The sequence below is a fragment of the Myotis daubentonii genome, chromosome X (assembly GCF_963259705.1).
Source record: "Myotis daubentonii chromosome X, mMyoDau2.1, whole genome shotgun sequence".
In the NCBI taxonomy this organism is placed as follows: domain Eukaryota; kingdom Metazoa; phylum Chordata; class Mammalia; order Chiroptera; family Vespertilionidae; genus Myotis; species Myotis daubentonii.
In genome coordinates, this window is record NC_081861.1 from 98,229,665 (window position 1) to 98,246,033 (window position 16,369).

The window sequence follows — 16,369 nt, forward strand, 5'->3', positions numbered from 1 at the left end:
ATTTCACTTAGCATAATGTTCTCCAGGCACATCCTTGCTGTCACAAAAGGTAAAATATCTTCCTTTTTGACAGCAGACTAGTATTCCATTGTGTAAATGTACCACAGTTGTTGGAGTTTTCTTGTTTTGTTTTTTATCCACTTATCTACTGATAGACACTTGGGCTGCTTCCAAATATTGGCTATCCTATCTAAAAAAAGAGGGAATATGCTAAGTGACCATCACTCCAACACACAAGATGGTCACCCCCATGTGGTCAAGGATGGCCACCCCCATGTGGACACAAGATGGCCATCACAAGATGGCCAGCAGGGGAGGGCAGTTGGGGGTGATCAGACCTGCAGTGGAAGGCAGTTAGGGGTCACTGAACCAGCAGAGGAGGGCAGTTGGGGGCAACCAGGCCTGCAGGGGAGAGCAGTTGGGGACAACAAGGTCTTCAGGGGAGGGCAGTTGGGGGAACCAGGCCTACAGGGGAGGGAAGTTGGGGGCAACCAGGATGGCAGGGAAGAGCAGTTGGGGGCAACCAGGCTGGCAGGGGAGGGCAGTTGGGGGCAATCGGGCTAGCAAGGGAGCAGTTAGTTGTTGATCAGGCTGGCAGGGGAGTGGTTAGGGACAATCAGGCAGGGAGGCAGGTGAGTGGTTGGGAGCCAGCAGTTCTGGATTGTGAGAGGGATGTCTGAGGGATCGGGCCTAAACGGGCAGTTGAACATCCCTTGAGGGGTCCCAGATTGGAGAGGGTGCTGGTTGGGCTGAGGGACACCCCCCAAGCACGAATTTTGTGCACTGAGATTATAGTTATATATAAGGCTGCAATGAACATAGGTGTGAAAATATTCTTTAAAATTAGTGTTTCAGGAGAAACCAAGATGGCGGCATAGGTAAACACTGGAAATTGCTGCCTTGCACAACCACTTCAAAAATACAACTAAAAGACAAAACGGACATCATCCAGAACCACAGGAAGGCTGGCTGAGTGGAAATTATACAACTAGAAGGAAAGAGAAAAGCACACTGAGACTCAGAGGAGGTGCGGAAGTAAAGTGCAGAGATACCGAGGCGCACGTGGAAAGGGCTGGCAGCTGAGGACTTGGCGCACAGAGAAAGGGCTGGAAACTGGGGACATGGTTGTCTTTTTCAATCGGGAGGGAGTCTTAAGCTCCTGACTGCTCTGAACTCCAGTTCCAGGTGATTCTCTGGGGACCCAGACTCATACAGGAGAAACTGGACTGTCTGGCATTGGTCGGAAATCAAGGGTGGCTTTCTCTCAGAGGTACTTGCAGCAATTACTAGGACACAGAGAAGCTGGGCCTCTTAGAGTAGGGCTGAGGAGCAGCCATAGCTTCTTGCTTCACCCTGTTGATCCCCTGAGACCCCGCCCCACCCAAGCTGTGCACAGAGGCTTTGCATATGAAAGGCCTGGCCCTTTGCAATCTGAAAATTACCTAACAAACTACAGCTGGGTCAGAGAAACCCAGAACTTCCAAAAGAAGGCCCAAGGCCCCACAGCAGTTTGCATTTCTTCACAGCTGGGCTCCTGCTGGGTAGCCTCAGGCAGAGGCTAAATTAGCACCTCCTTAGAGATCCAAGAGCCAGTGTACCCTGTGGTCAGATTGGGACCATCCAGATTAAAACTCTTCAGATCCATAAGGGACACACTGAGGGGGCAGACTCAGTGAGCACCAAAGCCCCACTGATTCAAGCCTTGCCCCAGAAGGTTGTCTCCAGCATAGAAGTTCTCCCACTGCAGACACAGCTGATTCTCACAGCCAATTGGCCTAGAGGTCAATTCCTCCCAGTGATACCTAGGCTTAACTACAACAATCAAGGCTTAACTACAATAATCAAGGCTTAACTACAACAAGACTGTGCACAAAGCCCACAAAGGGGTGCACCAAGATTGTCCACCTCAGGTAATTGGGGTGGCTGAGCCACTGGGCCCTATAGGACACCTAGCGCAGAAAACCACTCTATCAACACAGGGAAGCATAAAATATGCAGAGACAAAGAAACAGGTCACAAATGGCAGAAATGGAAGAAAGAAAACTACTGGATATAGAGTTCAAAACCACACTTTTAAGGTTTTTCAAGAATTCTCTAGAAACCGCTGATAAACTTAGTGAGACCCTCAAGAAATCTAGTGAGACCCTCAAGGTTATGAAAAGGAACAACTAGAAATTAAGCATACACTGACTGAAATAAAGAATATTATACAGAGTTCCAACAGAAGACTAGAAGATTGCAAGAATCAAGTCAAAGATTTGAAATACGAAGAAGCAAAAAACACCCAACCAGAAAAACAAAAAGAAAAAAAGAATCCAAAAATATGAAGATAGTGTAAGGAGCCTCTGGGACAACTTCAAACGTACCAACATCCGAATTATGGGGGTTCAAGAAGAAGAGAGAGACCAAGATATTGAAAACCTATTTGAAGAAATAATGACAGAAAACTTCCCTACCTGGTGAAAGAAATAGACTTACAAGTCCAGGAAGCGCAGAGAACCCCAAACAAAAGGAATCCAAAGAGGACCACACCAAGACAAATCATAATGAAAATGCCAAGAGCAAAAGACAAAGAGAGAATCTTAAAAGCAGCAAGAGAAAGAAAGTCAGTTACCTACAAGGGAGTACCCATACGACTGTCAGCTGATTTCTCAACAGAAACCATGCAGGCCAGAAGGGAGTGGAAAGAAATATTCAAAGTGATGAATAGCAAGAACCTACAACCAAGATTACTTTACCCAGCAAAGCTATCATTCAGAATTGAAGGTCAGATAAAGAGCTTCACAGATAAGGAAAAGGTAAAGGAGTTCATCACCACCAAACCAGTATTATATGAAATGCTGAAAGGTATTCTTTAGGAAGAGGAAGAAGAAAAAGGTAAAATACAAATTATGAACAACAAATACACATCTATAAACAAGTGAATCTAAAAAACAGGTGAATAAATATTCTGATGAACAGAATAAAATGGTGAATATAATAGAATCAGGGGCATAGAAAGGGAGTGGACTGACTATTCTCGGGGGCGGGGAAAGGAGTGTGGGGGGTGCGGGAAGAGACTGGACAAAAATCGTACACCTATGGATGAGGACAGTGGGGGGGGGGGGAAGGGCAGAGGGTGGGGTGAGAACCGGGTGGAGGGGAGCTATTGGGGGGAAAAAAGAGGAAAAACTGTAATAATCTGAACAATAAAGATTTAATTTTTTTTCGTTTTTTTTTATTTATTCCTTAAAGTATTACAAAGGGTATTACATATGTGTCCATTTTATCCCCCCGCCCTAGACAGTCCCCTAGCCTCCCTTTTCCCCCAGTGTCTTATGTCCTTTGGTTATGCTTATATGCATGCATACAAGTCCTTTAGTTGATCTCTTACCCCCCTACCTCCTGCCCCCCAACCCTCCCCGGCCTTCCTGCTGCAGTTTGACAATCTGTTTGAGGCAGCTCTGCCTCTGTATAAACTTTTGAACAATAAAAGATTTAATTTAAAAAAATAAAATAAAATACCTAAAAGACATGTTGCAAGGTGGTTTCACCGAAAAAAAAATAATAAAATTAGTGTTTCATATTTCTTTAGATAAATTACCAGAACTGAAATCACTGGTTCAAAAGTCAGCTCCATATTTAATTTTTGGAGGTATCTCCATACTGTTTTCCACAGTGGCTGCATCAGTCTGCATTCCCACCAACAGTGCACAAAGTTTTCCATTTCTCCACATCCTTGTCGACATTTGATGTTTGTTGATTTTTTGATGATAGCCATTCTGACAAATGTGAGGTGATATCTCATTGTGATTTTAATTTGCATTCATCTGATAATTAGTGACACTGAGCATCTTTTTATATTTCTACTAGGGGCCCGGTGCACGAAATTCTTGCACTGGGTGTGTGTGGGGGGGGGAGTGTCCCTCAGCCCAGCCTGCCCCCTCTCACATACTGGGAGCCCTCAGGCGTTGACCCCCATCACCCTCCAATCGCAGGATTGGCCCCTTGCCCAGGCCTGACGCCTCTGACAGAGGTGTCAGGCCTGGGCAGGGGACCCTCATTTCCCCCCATCAATGGTTCTGCCCCCAGCCCAGGCCTGATGCCTCTGGCCCAGGCATCAGGCCTGGGCAGGGGACCCCCAGACCCCTCCGATTGCTGGCTCTGCCCCTTGCCCAGGCCTGATGCCTCAGCCAGAGGCGTAGACCCCCATCACCCTCTGATCGCCTCATCGGCCCCTTGCCCAGGCCTGACGCCTCCGCCAGAGGTGTCAGGCTTGGACAGGGGACCCCCCCATCTTCCCCAGATCACTGGCTCTGGCCCCCGCCCAGGCCTGAGGCCTCTGGCCCAGGAATCATGCCTGGGCAGGGGACCCCCATCTCCCTCTGATCGCTTGCTCCACCCCCCGCCCAAGCCTGACGCCTCTGACCCAGGCTTCAGGCCTGGGCAAGGGGACCATCATATCCCCCCAATCCCTGGCTCAGCCCCCCGCCCAGGCCTGATGCCTCTGCCAGAGGAGTTGACCCTCATCACCCTCTGATCACCAATCACCGGATCGGCCCCTTGACCAGGCCTGAGGTCTCCGGCAGAGGTGTCAGGCCTGGGCAGGGGACCCCCAGTTCCCCACGGTTGCAGGCCCCGCCCCTGCCCAGGCCTAACGCCTCTGGCTGAGGCGTCCAGCTCGGGAAGCGGGGACCCGCAGCTGCAGTGGCCCCGCGATCGTGGGCTCCGCTTTAGGCCCAGGCAAGGGACCCCTAGCTCCCAGGACTGCCAGCTTCGACAGTGTCCAGCTCCCATCGCTGGCTCCACCCTTACTTCCTGCTATCACTGGCCAGGGCGGCAAAGGCGCCTGATTCTCCAATCATGGCTGGGGGGCAGGGCAAAGGCGGCCCCAGGGCCGCCTTTCCCTGCCCCCCAGCTCTTAGCTCCCCCCTGGGTTTCCTATCACTGTCAGTGGCAGGGGGCTTCTTCCTGCTTTCCCTTTCACCTCCCTGCATTGTGCCTACATATGCAAATTAACCGCCATCTTGTTGGCAGTTAACTGCCAATCTTAGTTGGCAGTTAATTTGCATATAGCCCTGATTAGCCAATGAAAAGGGTATCGTCGTACGCCAATTACCATTTTTCTCTTTTATTAGTGTAGATTAGTTATCTGTATATCCTCTTTGGAGAAGTATGTACAGTAGGTCCTCGTGTTGTGTCGGAGATCCATTCCTATGCCATAAGTCGGAACCCACCTACATAAGCACCTATGTCACTCACATGGAGCACATACACAGCAGTAATGAAGTGAAACAGTAAAAGAAAAAAAAATTAAAAGAAAAATAACAATTCCTGACCTTTCCTTGTAGTAAATAAATAATAAAAAACATAAAGCACATATGTGCATATGTCGAAATTAAGTATCTTTTTTTACATATAAATACTGTAAATGGGAGATGGCAACATAACCATGAAATGACGTACATCAAGGCCGACGTAAGGACTGCCTGTATTCAGGTCTTTTTGCCCATTTTGAAATTTGATTTTTGTTTGTATATTTGTTTTTTTGTTTGTTTGTTTGTTTGTTTGTTTGTTTTTTTGGTGTTGAGCTTGATAAGTTCTTTATAAATTTTGGGTATTAACTCTTTATCAGATGTATTATTGGGGAATATGTTCTCCCATTCAGTGGGCTATCCTTTCATTTTGTTGATGGTTTCCTTTGCTGTTCAAAACTCTTTAGTTTGATGTAGTCCCACTTGTTTCTTGTTTCTTTTGTTTTCCTTTCACAAGGAGAGATATCAGAAAAAAATGTTGCTACAAGAAATGTTTAAGATTTTACTGCCTATATTTTCTTCTAGTATTTTTATGGTTTCAAGTCTAACATTTGAGTCTTTAGTTCATTTTGAGTGTATTCTTGTGTGTGGTGTAAGAATGTGGTCTAGTTTTCTTTTTTTCATGTATCTTTCCAATTTTCCAAATACAATTTATTGAATAAACTCTGTTTAGTCCATTGTATGTTTGTGCCTCCTTTGTCAAATATTGATTGACTATAACAGCATGGATTTACATCTTGGTTCTATATTCTGTTCCATTGATCTATATGTCTGTTTTTATGCCAGTACCATGCTATTTTGATAACTATGGCTTTGTAATATAGTTTGATATCAGGTAGGATGATTTCTCCAATTCTGTTCTTTCTCAAGATTGCTGGTGCTATTCAGGGTATTTTGTGGTTCATTCAGATATTTGAGACATTTGTTCTAGTTCTGTGAATTACTCCATTGGTATTTTTATAGGAATTGTGTTGAATATATAGATTGCTTTGGGTAATATGAACACTTTAATTATGTTAATTCTTCCTATCAATGAACACAGTTTATGCTTCTACTTATTTGTACCTTCTTCAATTTATCAATGTTGGTTTTCTTAGCACTTTAGGTTTCTTTTTTAGATTTAATTAAATATTCTACAATGTAATTGGCATATATCCAATTCATAGGAATTCCCAATAGACAAAGTTAATTTATTTTTGTGTTTTTTAATAACATTTTTGAACTAATATTTTAAAACTTTGTGTTTATTGTTGGAGCATGTAGGGAGGAAAAACACTACTTATTATTATAAAAATGAGAAATTACAGTAAATTAGGCTAGCTTCATTGTAGGGAAATGCAGCATGAGTAATAGGATAGGCACTAAGAAATGTAATCATCTTCCATTTTAAGGTTACTGTGGTATGTGTGTATGTGTATAAATTTGATATATGCTCATCATGGAAAATGTACAAAATAAAACTATAAAAAGAGAGGGAAAATTAACCTTAGTCTCAGAGAGAAAGGGAGAGGGAGAGAGAAACATGAACAATGAGAGAGAACCATTGATTGGCTGCCTTCTGCATGACCCACACTAGGGTCTGAGCCTGCAACCCTGGCATGTGCCCTGACCTTCTGGTTCATTGGTCAATGCTCAACCACTGAATAACACCAGCCAGGGTGTTTTCATTTTTTATTTAATTCTTTATTGTTTAAAGTATTGCTTATGTCTCATTTCCCTGCCCCCATTGACCTCTCTGGTCATTCCCAGCCCCACAGCATATACTCTCATCCCCCTACTGTCTGTGTCCATTGGTTATGCTTATATGCATGAATACACGTCCTTTGGTTGATCTCACCCCTCTCCCGCCTTCCCTCTGATGTTAGATGATCTGTTCATTGTTTCTATGTCTCTGGATCCACTTCAGTTCATCAGTTTATGTTGTACATTATATTACACAAATGAGTGAGATCATGTGATATTTATATTTCTCCAAGCAACTTATTTCGCTTAGCATAAAGCTCTCCAGTTCCATCCATGCTGTTGCAAATGGTAAGTGTTCCTTCTTTTTTACAGCAGCATAGTATTCCATTGTGTAGATGTGCCATGTGATTTTTAATCCACTCATCTGCTGATGGGCACTTAGGCTGTTTCCAAATCTTAGCTATGGTAAATTGTGCTGCTATGAACATAGGGGTGCATATTTCCTTTCTGATTGGTGTTTCTGGTTCCTTGGGATATAGTCCTAGAAGTGGTATTACTGGGTCAAATGTGAGTTCCATTATTAACTTTTTGAGGAAACTCTGTACTGTTTTTTGCAGTGGCTGCACCAGTCTGCATTCCCACAATCAGTGCACGCGGGTTCCTTTTTCTCATTATCCTCACCAACACTTGTGGTTGGTTGATTTGTTAATGATAGCCATTCTGACAGGTGTGAGATGGTACTTCATTGTGGTTTTGATTTGCATCTCTCAGATGATGAGTGACTTTGAGCATGTTTTCATATGTCTCTTTGCCATCTGTATGTCCTCTTTCAAAAAGTGTCTATTTAGGTCCTTTGGCCATTTTTGATTGAATCATTTATCTTCCTTTTGTTAAGTGTATGAGTTCCCGGTAAATGTTGGAGATTAAACCCTTATCAGTGATAACACTGGCAAATATGTTCTCCCATGCAGTGGGCTTTCTTGTTGTTTTGTTCATGGTTTTGTTTGCTGTGCAGTTTTGTTGTTGTTGTTGTTGTTGTTGTTGTTGTTGTTGTTGTTTGATGTAGTCCCATTTGTTTATTTTCTCCTTAGTCTCCGTTGTCTTAGGAGCTGTATCGGTAAAGATATTGCTACGACATATGTCTAATGTTTTTCTGCCTATGGATTCTGCTAAGATTTTTATGGCTCTCATCTTATGTTTAAGTCCTTTATTCATTTTGAGTTTATTTTTGTGAATGGTGTAAGTTGGTGATCTAGTTTCATTTTTTTTGCATGTATCTGTTCAATTTCCCCAACACCATTTATTGAAAACTCTGTCTTGACTCCATTGTATGCTCTTGCCTCCTTTGACAAATATTAATTAAGCATAATGGTTTGGGTCCATTACTGGGTTCTCTGTTCTCTTCCATTGATTTATATGTCTGTTCTTGTGGCAGTACCAAGCTATTTTGAGAATAGTAGCTTTGTAGTATAGCTTGATATCGGGTATTGTGATAACTCTAACTTTGTTCTTTTTCAGGATTGCTGTGGCTATTCAGGATTTTTTTATTCCCTATGAATTTTTGGAGAGCTTGTTCTCCTTCTGTGAGATATGCCATTGGTATTTTAATGGGTATTGAATAGAATCTGTAGAATCACAGCTGGATGTTACATGTGCTGCAGGTCTCAGCCCTGGTGCTCTGAGCTATGGAGCACAGCCTGTGCTCCAGACCTCTATCTTCTGAGGAGTGTCTACTCCTCTCAGCCTGCTGACCTTCTGCCTGTGGAAACTGGCTCCACTCCTCTCACAACCTTGCCCTTAATACCAGTCTCCAGGTGTTTTCTTTCTTTGTTTGATATAATTCTCCTCCTGAGCTGGACCTCAGTTGGTAATTCCTGGTGAATGTTCTCCAATTTACTTGTATTTCCAGTCTGGCCCTGGGAGGAGGTGGGTGACATGTGTGCCTATTTCACTGACATTTTTTCTCTCTTCCCCATTTTGATCTTACCTGAGACTATTGTCTTCTTTTTTACATTTTTAAAATTTTATTTTATTGTTTAAAGTATTACAAATAGTAGTACATATGTCTTCTTTTTTTCCTCCAGTGACCCCCCCACCCCGGCCTCCCTTACCCCCCAGCACATGCCCTCACCCCCCAGTGTCTTGAATCCATCAGTTATGCTTATATGCATGCATACAAGTCTTTCAGTTGATTCCTTACCCCCACCAAAACCCTCCTCTGCATTCCAGGCTTAGTTTGACAGTCTGTTCGATGCTTCTTTGCCTCTGTATCTATTTTTGTTCATCAGTTCATAATGTTCTTTATATGCCACAAATGAGTGAGATCATGTGGTATTTATCTTTCAGTGACTGGCTTATTTCACTTAGCATAATGCTCTCCAGTTCCATCCATGCTATAATAATTCCTTTTTTTTAAGCAGCATAGTATTCCATTGTATAGCTTACCAAAGTTTTCTAATCCACTCATTTGCTGATGGGCATTTGGGCTGTTTCCAGATCTTAGCTATTGTAAATTCTGCTGCTATGAACATATGGGGTGCATATATGCTTTCTAATTGGTGTTTCTGTTTACTTGGGACACATTCCTAGACGTGGTAGACTGGGTCAAATGGCAGTTTTGTTTTTAATTTTTTAAGGAAACGCCATACTGTCTTCCTCAGTAGCTGCACCAGTCTGCATTCCCACCAGCAGTGAAGGAGGGTTCCTTTTTCTATGCATCTTCTCCAGCATTGTTTGTTGATTTGTTGATGATAGCCATTCTGGCAGGTGTAAGATGGTACCTCATTGTTGTTTTGATTTGCATCTCTCAGATGATTAGCAATTTTGAGCATGTTTTCATGTGTCTGAGAAGATGCTTGATATGATTTCAATCTTCTTAAATTTGGGGAGACTTTGCCTGTGATCCAATATGTGGTGTATCTTAGAAAATGTCTCATATGTGCTTAAGAAGAATGTATATTCTGTAGTTTTGGGGTAGAATTTTCTAAAGATGTTGATTAAGTCAATCTGCTCTAGTGAGTCATTTAGGTTTGTTGTTCCTTATTTAAAAAAAAATATTTTATTGTTTAAAGTATTACAAATAGTAGTAGATATATCTCCCATTTTTCCCCATTGACCTTCCCCTGGCCTCCCCTGCCCGCCAGCACATGCCTTCACCCTCCACCTCCAGTGACTTGCATCCATTGGTTATGCTTATATGCATGCATACAAGTCCTTCAGTTGATTTCTTACCTCCCCCCCAACCCTCCCCAGGCTTCCCGCTGTAATTTGACAGTCTGTTCCATGCTTCTCTGCCTCTGTATCTATCTTTTTGTTCATCAGATTATAATGTTCTTTATGATCCATAAATGAGTGATATCATGAGGTATTTTTCTTTCACTGACTGGCTTATTTAACTTAGCATAATGCTCTCCAGTTACATCCATGCTGCAGCAAATAGTAAGAAATCTTTCTTTTTCATAGCAGTGTAGTATTCCATTGTGTAGATGTACCACAGTTTTCTAATCCACTCATAGGCTATTTCCAAATCTTAGCTAATGTAAATTGTGAGGCTATGAACATAGGGGTGCATATATGCTTTCAGATAGGTGTTTCTGTTTTTCTTGGGATATATTCCTAGAAATGATATTACTGGGTCAAATGGCAGTACCATTTTTAAATTTTTGAGGACATGCCATACTGTTTTGACAATGGCTGCACCAGTCTGCATTCCCACCAGCAGTGCAGGAGGGATCCTTTTTCTCCACATCCTCTCCAGTACTTGTCGTTTGTTGATTTGTTGATGATAGCCCTTCTGACAGGTGTGAGGTGGTACCTCATTGTTGATTTGATTTACATCTCTCAGATGATTAGTGACTTTCAGCATGTTTTCATGTGTCTCTTGGCTTCTTAATGTCCTCTTTCAAAAAGTATCCATTTAGGTCTTTGCCCATTTTTTGATTGGATTTTTTATCTTCCTTTTGTTAAGTTGTAAGAGTTCTCTGTAAATGTTGGAGATTAAACCCTTATCAGAGATAACATTGGAAAATATATTCTCCCATGTAGTGGGTTTTCTTGTTTTTTTGTGGATGGTTTCTTTTGCTGTGCATAAGCTTTTTATTTTGATGTAGTCCCATTTGTTTATTTTCTCCTTATCTCTCTTGCTTTGGGATCTGGGTCTGTAAAGATAATTCTATGAAATATGTCTGCAATTTTGCTGCCTATGGAGTGTTGTAGGATTTTTATAGTTTCCCATCTTACATTCAAGTCCTTTTGCTGTTTTGAGTTTTTTTGTGTGTATGGTAAGTTGGTGATATAGTTTCATTTTTTTGCATGTGTCTGACCAAATTTCCCAGCACCAGTTATAAAGAGACTGCTTTGACTCTATTGTATGCTCTTGCCTCCTTTGTCAAATATTCCTTTTCTATAAAGGGTTGGGTCAATTTCTGAGTTCTCTATCCTGTTCCATTGGTCTATATGTCTGTTCTTGAGCCAGTACCAGGCAGTTTTGAGAACAGTGGCTTGGTAATATAGCTTGATGTCTGGTATTGTGATGCCTCCAACTTTGTTTTTCTTTCTCAGGATAGGTGTGGCTATTCAGGGTCTTTTTTTATTCCAGATGAATTTTTAGAGAGTTCATTCTCAGTCTGTGAAATATGCCATTGGTGTTTTAATTGGGACTACATTTAATCTGTGGATTTCTTTGGGTAGTATGGACATTTTAATGATGTTGATTCTACCAATCCATGAACATGGTATGTTCTTCCATATGTTTATGTCTTCCTCTATCTCTTTTTTCAATGTCCTGTAGTTTTCTGAGTACAGGTCTTTTACATACTTAGTTAAGTCTATTCCTTGGTATCTTAATTTTTTGGTGTAATGGTAAATGGGATTTTTTTTTTTACTTCTCTTTCTGTGAGTTCATTATTGGTGTATAAAAAGGCCATAGATTTCTGGGTGTTAATTTTGTATTCTGCCACATTGCCAAATTCATTTACTAGGTCTAGTACTTTTTTTGATGGAGTCTTTGGTGTATTCTATGTATGTAATCATGTCGTCTGCAAATAAGGACAGATTTACTACTTCTTTTCCAATTTGGATGCCTTTTATTTCTTCTACTTATGTGATTGCTATGGCTAGTACTTCTAATACTATGTTGAACAAGAGTGGTGAAATCGGGCATCCTTGTCTTGTGCCTGTTCTTAGGGGAAATGGATTTAGTTTTTGCCCATTGAGTATGATCTTCGCTGTAGCTTTGTCATATAGGGCTTTTATTATGTTGAGGTATGATCCCTCTATTCCAACTTTGCTGAGTTTTTATCAAGAAAGGGTGTTGGATTTTGTCAAATGCCTTTTCTACATCAATTGATATGATTATGTTATTTTTGTATCTCAGTTTGTTTATGTGATATATCACATTTATTGACTTATAGATATTGTACCATCCTTGCATCCCTGGAATAAATACCACTTGGTCATGATGTATGATCTTTCTAATGTATTGCTGAATCCAGTTTTCTAGAATTTTGTTGAGGATTTTAGCATCTATGTTCATCAAGGATATTGGCCTGTATTTCTCTTTTTTTGTGGTGTCTTTATCTGGTTTTGGAATTAGGGTAATGCTGGCTTCATAGAAATAGCTTGGAAGTGTGTCTTCCACTAGATTTTTTTGGAATATTCCGAGGAAGGTAGGTTTTAGTTCTTCTTTGAATGCTTGGTAGAACTCCCCAGTAAAGCCGTCCTGACCAACGCTTTTGTTTGCTCAAAGATTTTTGATCACTGGTTCAATTTCTTCGGTAGTTATTGGACTATTCAGGTTTTTTTTATTCTTCTTGTTTGAGTTTTGGGAACTTGTGTTTTTCTAAGAATATGTCCATTTCATTTAAGTTGTCCATTTTGTTGGAATGTTCATAGTATTATTTCAAAATTATTTGTATTTCTGTGGGATCATTTGTTACTTCACCTCTTTCATTTCTGATTTTGTTTATTTGGGTCCTCCCTCTTTGCTTCTTGGTGAGACTGGCTAGAGGTTCATCAATCTTGTTTATTCTTTCAAAGAACCAGTCTTGATTTTGTTGATATTTTATATTATTTGTTTTGGTCTCTATGTCATTTATTATTTCCTTCCTTCTGCTAATGCTGGGCTTTTCTTGTTGCTCTCTTTCTAACTCTTTGAGTTGTAGGATTAGATAATTTATTACCATTATTTCTTGTTTTGTGAGGTATTCCTGTAGAGCTATGAACTTCCCTCTCAATACTGCTTCCACTGTGTACCATAGATTTTGAATTGTGTTTTCATTGTCATTTGTTGCCATGATGTTTTTTATTTCTTCTTTGATCTCTCTGGTAACCCAATCATTGCTTAATAGCATGCTATTTAGCCTCCAGGTGTTTGATTTTTTTATTGTTTTTATTGTAGTTAATTTCTAGTTTTATGCCATTGTGATCTGAGAAGATGGTTGATATGATTTCTATCTTCTTGAATTTGAAGAAACTTTGCCTGTGTCCCAATATATGGTCTATCTTTGAAAATGACCAATGTGCTCTTGAGAAGAATGTATCTGTGGCTTTGGTGTGAAATGTTCTGAACATGTCAATTAATTCCATCTGATATAGTGAGTCATTTCGAATTGATGTTTCTTTTCTGATTTTTTTTGTTTAGAGTATTGGTCCACTGGTGATAGTGGGGTATTAAAGTCCCCTACAATGACTGTTTTGCTGTCAATCTCTCCCTTAATATCCTCCAGAAGTTTTTTTTATCTATTTGGGTTCTCCTGTATTGGGTGCGTATATGTTTACCAGAGTTATATCTTCTTGTTGAACTGCTCCCTTTAGTATTATGTAGTGGCCTTCCTTATCTCTTATTATGTTCTTCACTTTGAGATCTAATTTGTCAGATATAAATATTGCTACCCCAGCTTTTTTTTCATTTTCATTCTCTTGAAAAAACTTTTTGCATCCCTTCACCATCAGTCTGTGTGAGTCCTTTTTTTTTTTTTTTTTTTTTTTTTTTGATGTGGGTTTCCTGTAGACAGCAGATATTTGGGTCATGTTTTCTTATCCACTCATCAACCTTACGTCTTTTGATTGGGGCATTTATTCCATTCACATTTAAAGTCATCATTGATTGATACATGTGTGTAACCATGTTTATTCTTTATGCCTGTGTTCCTTCTTCGCTTCTTATTTCTTCTTTTTACAGCAGACCCTTTAACATTTCTTGCATGGCTGGTTTGTTGGTGACAAATTCCCTTAGTGTTTTTTTTTGTCTGTGAAGCTCCTAATTTCACCCTCAATTTTGATTGATAGCCTTTCTGGGTACAGTAATCTTGGATTCAAACCCTTCCTTTGCATGGCTTTGTATAATTCATTCCATTCCATTCTGGCCTGATGTGTTTCCATTGAGAAATCAGTCTCTAGTCTGTTTGGGTATTTTTTTAGGTAACTTTCTATCTCTCTCTGGCCACTTTTAAGATTCTTACTTTGTTGTTTGTGTTTGCCACTTTAGTTATAATGTGCCTTGGCTATGGTCTTTTGGGGTTCATTTTGTTTGGGACTCTGTGAGCTTCTTGGACTTGTGTGAGTTTTTTCTTCCCTATATCATGGAAATTTTCTGTCATTTCTTCAAATAGGTTTTCTATTCCTTGCTCAGTTTTCTCTCCTTCCAACACGCCTATTATGTGGATGTTTTTTCATTTTGTGTTATCCAAAAGTTCCCTTGGGCTCTAGTCCTGTTTTTTAAAGTTTTTTTTTCTAGATGCTGCTCTGCGTGGTTATTTTTTCCTACCTTATCTTCTAACTCACTGATGTGTTCCTCTGCTTCTTCTAGTCTACTGTTGGTGTTTTCTATTGAATTCTTTATTGAAGTATTGTCATTTTTCATTTATTTTTGGTTCTTCATTTCCTCTTGGTTCTTACACATTTTGTTGAATTTGTCTTCGAACATTTTCAGCAATCTTATGACCATTTCTCTGAATTCTTTCTCTAGATATTGCTTGCCTCCATTTTGTTTACTTCCTTTTCTGGTGATGCCTCCTTTTCTTTAGTATTCTAGCTGTTTCTTTGTTTCCCTATGATCTCTCCTCTCCGGGTGTCTGGTTATGTAGCTCTCTCTCTCCTGCATTGACTTAAAGGCACAAAATACAACACAATAAGGCACAACACACAAGGCACTGAACACAAATGTATTTGTGATACTAATAACTCCAAATAAAGGTGACAACCAGAGAAAAGAGAATTAGGGGATAAAAAAGATTGCATAAATGATATTGAGAAAAGGAAAAAAGTAAGAGAGAAAAGAAAGAGAATGAAAAAGAACTGTGGAGAAAACTATTTATATGGGGAGAAAACTTCAATAGAACAACAACTAATCCAAAAACATGCAAAAAACTAACACCCATATATGAATGCAAAGTACCAACAACAACTAATATCAAGTGAGGAGAGAAAAAACAGAAGCAAAAAAAAAAAGAAACAATCACAGAAACAAACAAACAAAAAAACCTTTCTAATCAACAATCAAACAATTAACAACAATAGGACAGAGAGAAAGAAGGGCAAAACAAAACAAAATAAATCAATAAACATAAAAAACAACAACAAAAACCAACCAAAGAAACAAACAAAAAAAGGGAAGAGAGAGAAAAAAAATGTATAGTGAAGAAAGAGAAGAGAGAAGTAGGTATAGACTTGGAGCAAGGCATCAGAAATTAGACATATAAGTAGGATGAATTTTAACAGGGGGTAAAAAGAATGAATAGGCAAAATCTAAATCAGGAATAAGGTAAGAGAAACAGGACAACGAAAAGGAGAAAGTGAGGAAGAGAGTGTTGGAATAAAGGTAAAGTTGAGATACAGTAAAATGATGCTAAAGAAAAAATGAAAATAGAATGTTAAGCACTAATCTCAAAATAAAATAAAATAAAATGAAAATTAAAAGGGTAAAATAATAATAGTAATAATACTGATTAAAAATAAAAATGTAATAATTACAAAGGTAACACCAATTGAGGAAAAAGAAGAAAAAAATAGTTTCTTAAGTAAAAGATAAAAAATAAAAATGTGTAGTAGTGAAGGTCATTCACTTCCTCTACTGTCCTGTTTGGCACACCTGTTTCCTGTCAGGTAGTCAGGCCAGAATTGAAGTTCTCTGCATTCCACCACTCCTCTGTGTTGTAAGCCACAATCCCAAGCAGGCAGTATTTCTTTTTTTCTCAGCCTGCTTGTAGTTGCATTTAAACAAGAGTCAATTTGTGATTCAGCCCCTGGGTGGCAGTGTTTCTGTATTGACATCTGGGGCTATAAGTCCTCTCAACCCAGAATTTAGATTTTGTTTTCCCTCCCGCACTTGGTTTGGGGGAGTGGACTGCCCCAGAGCTGGTTTTCTGATCATTTCTCCCTACTCTAATCCCCAG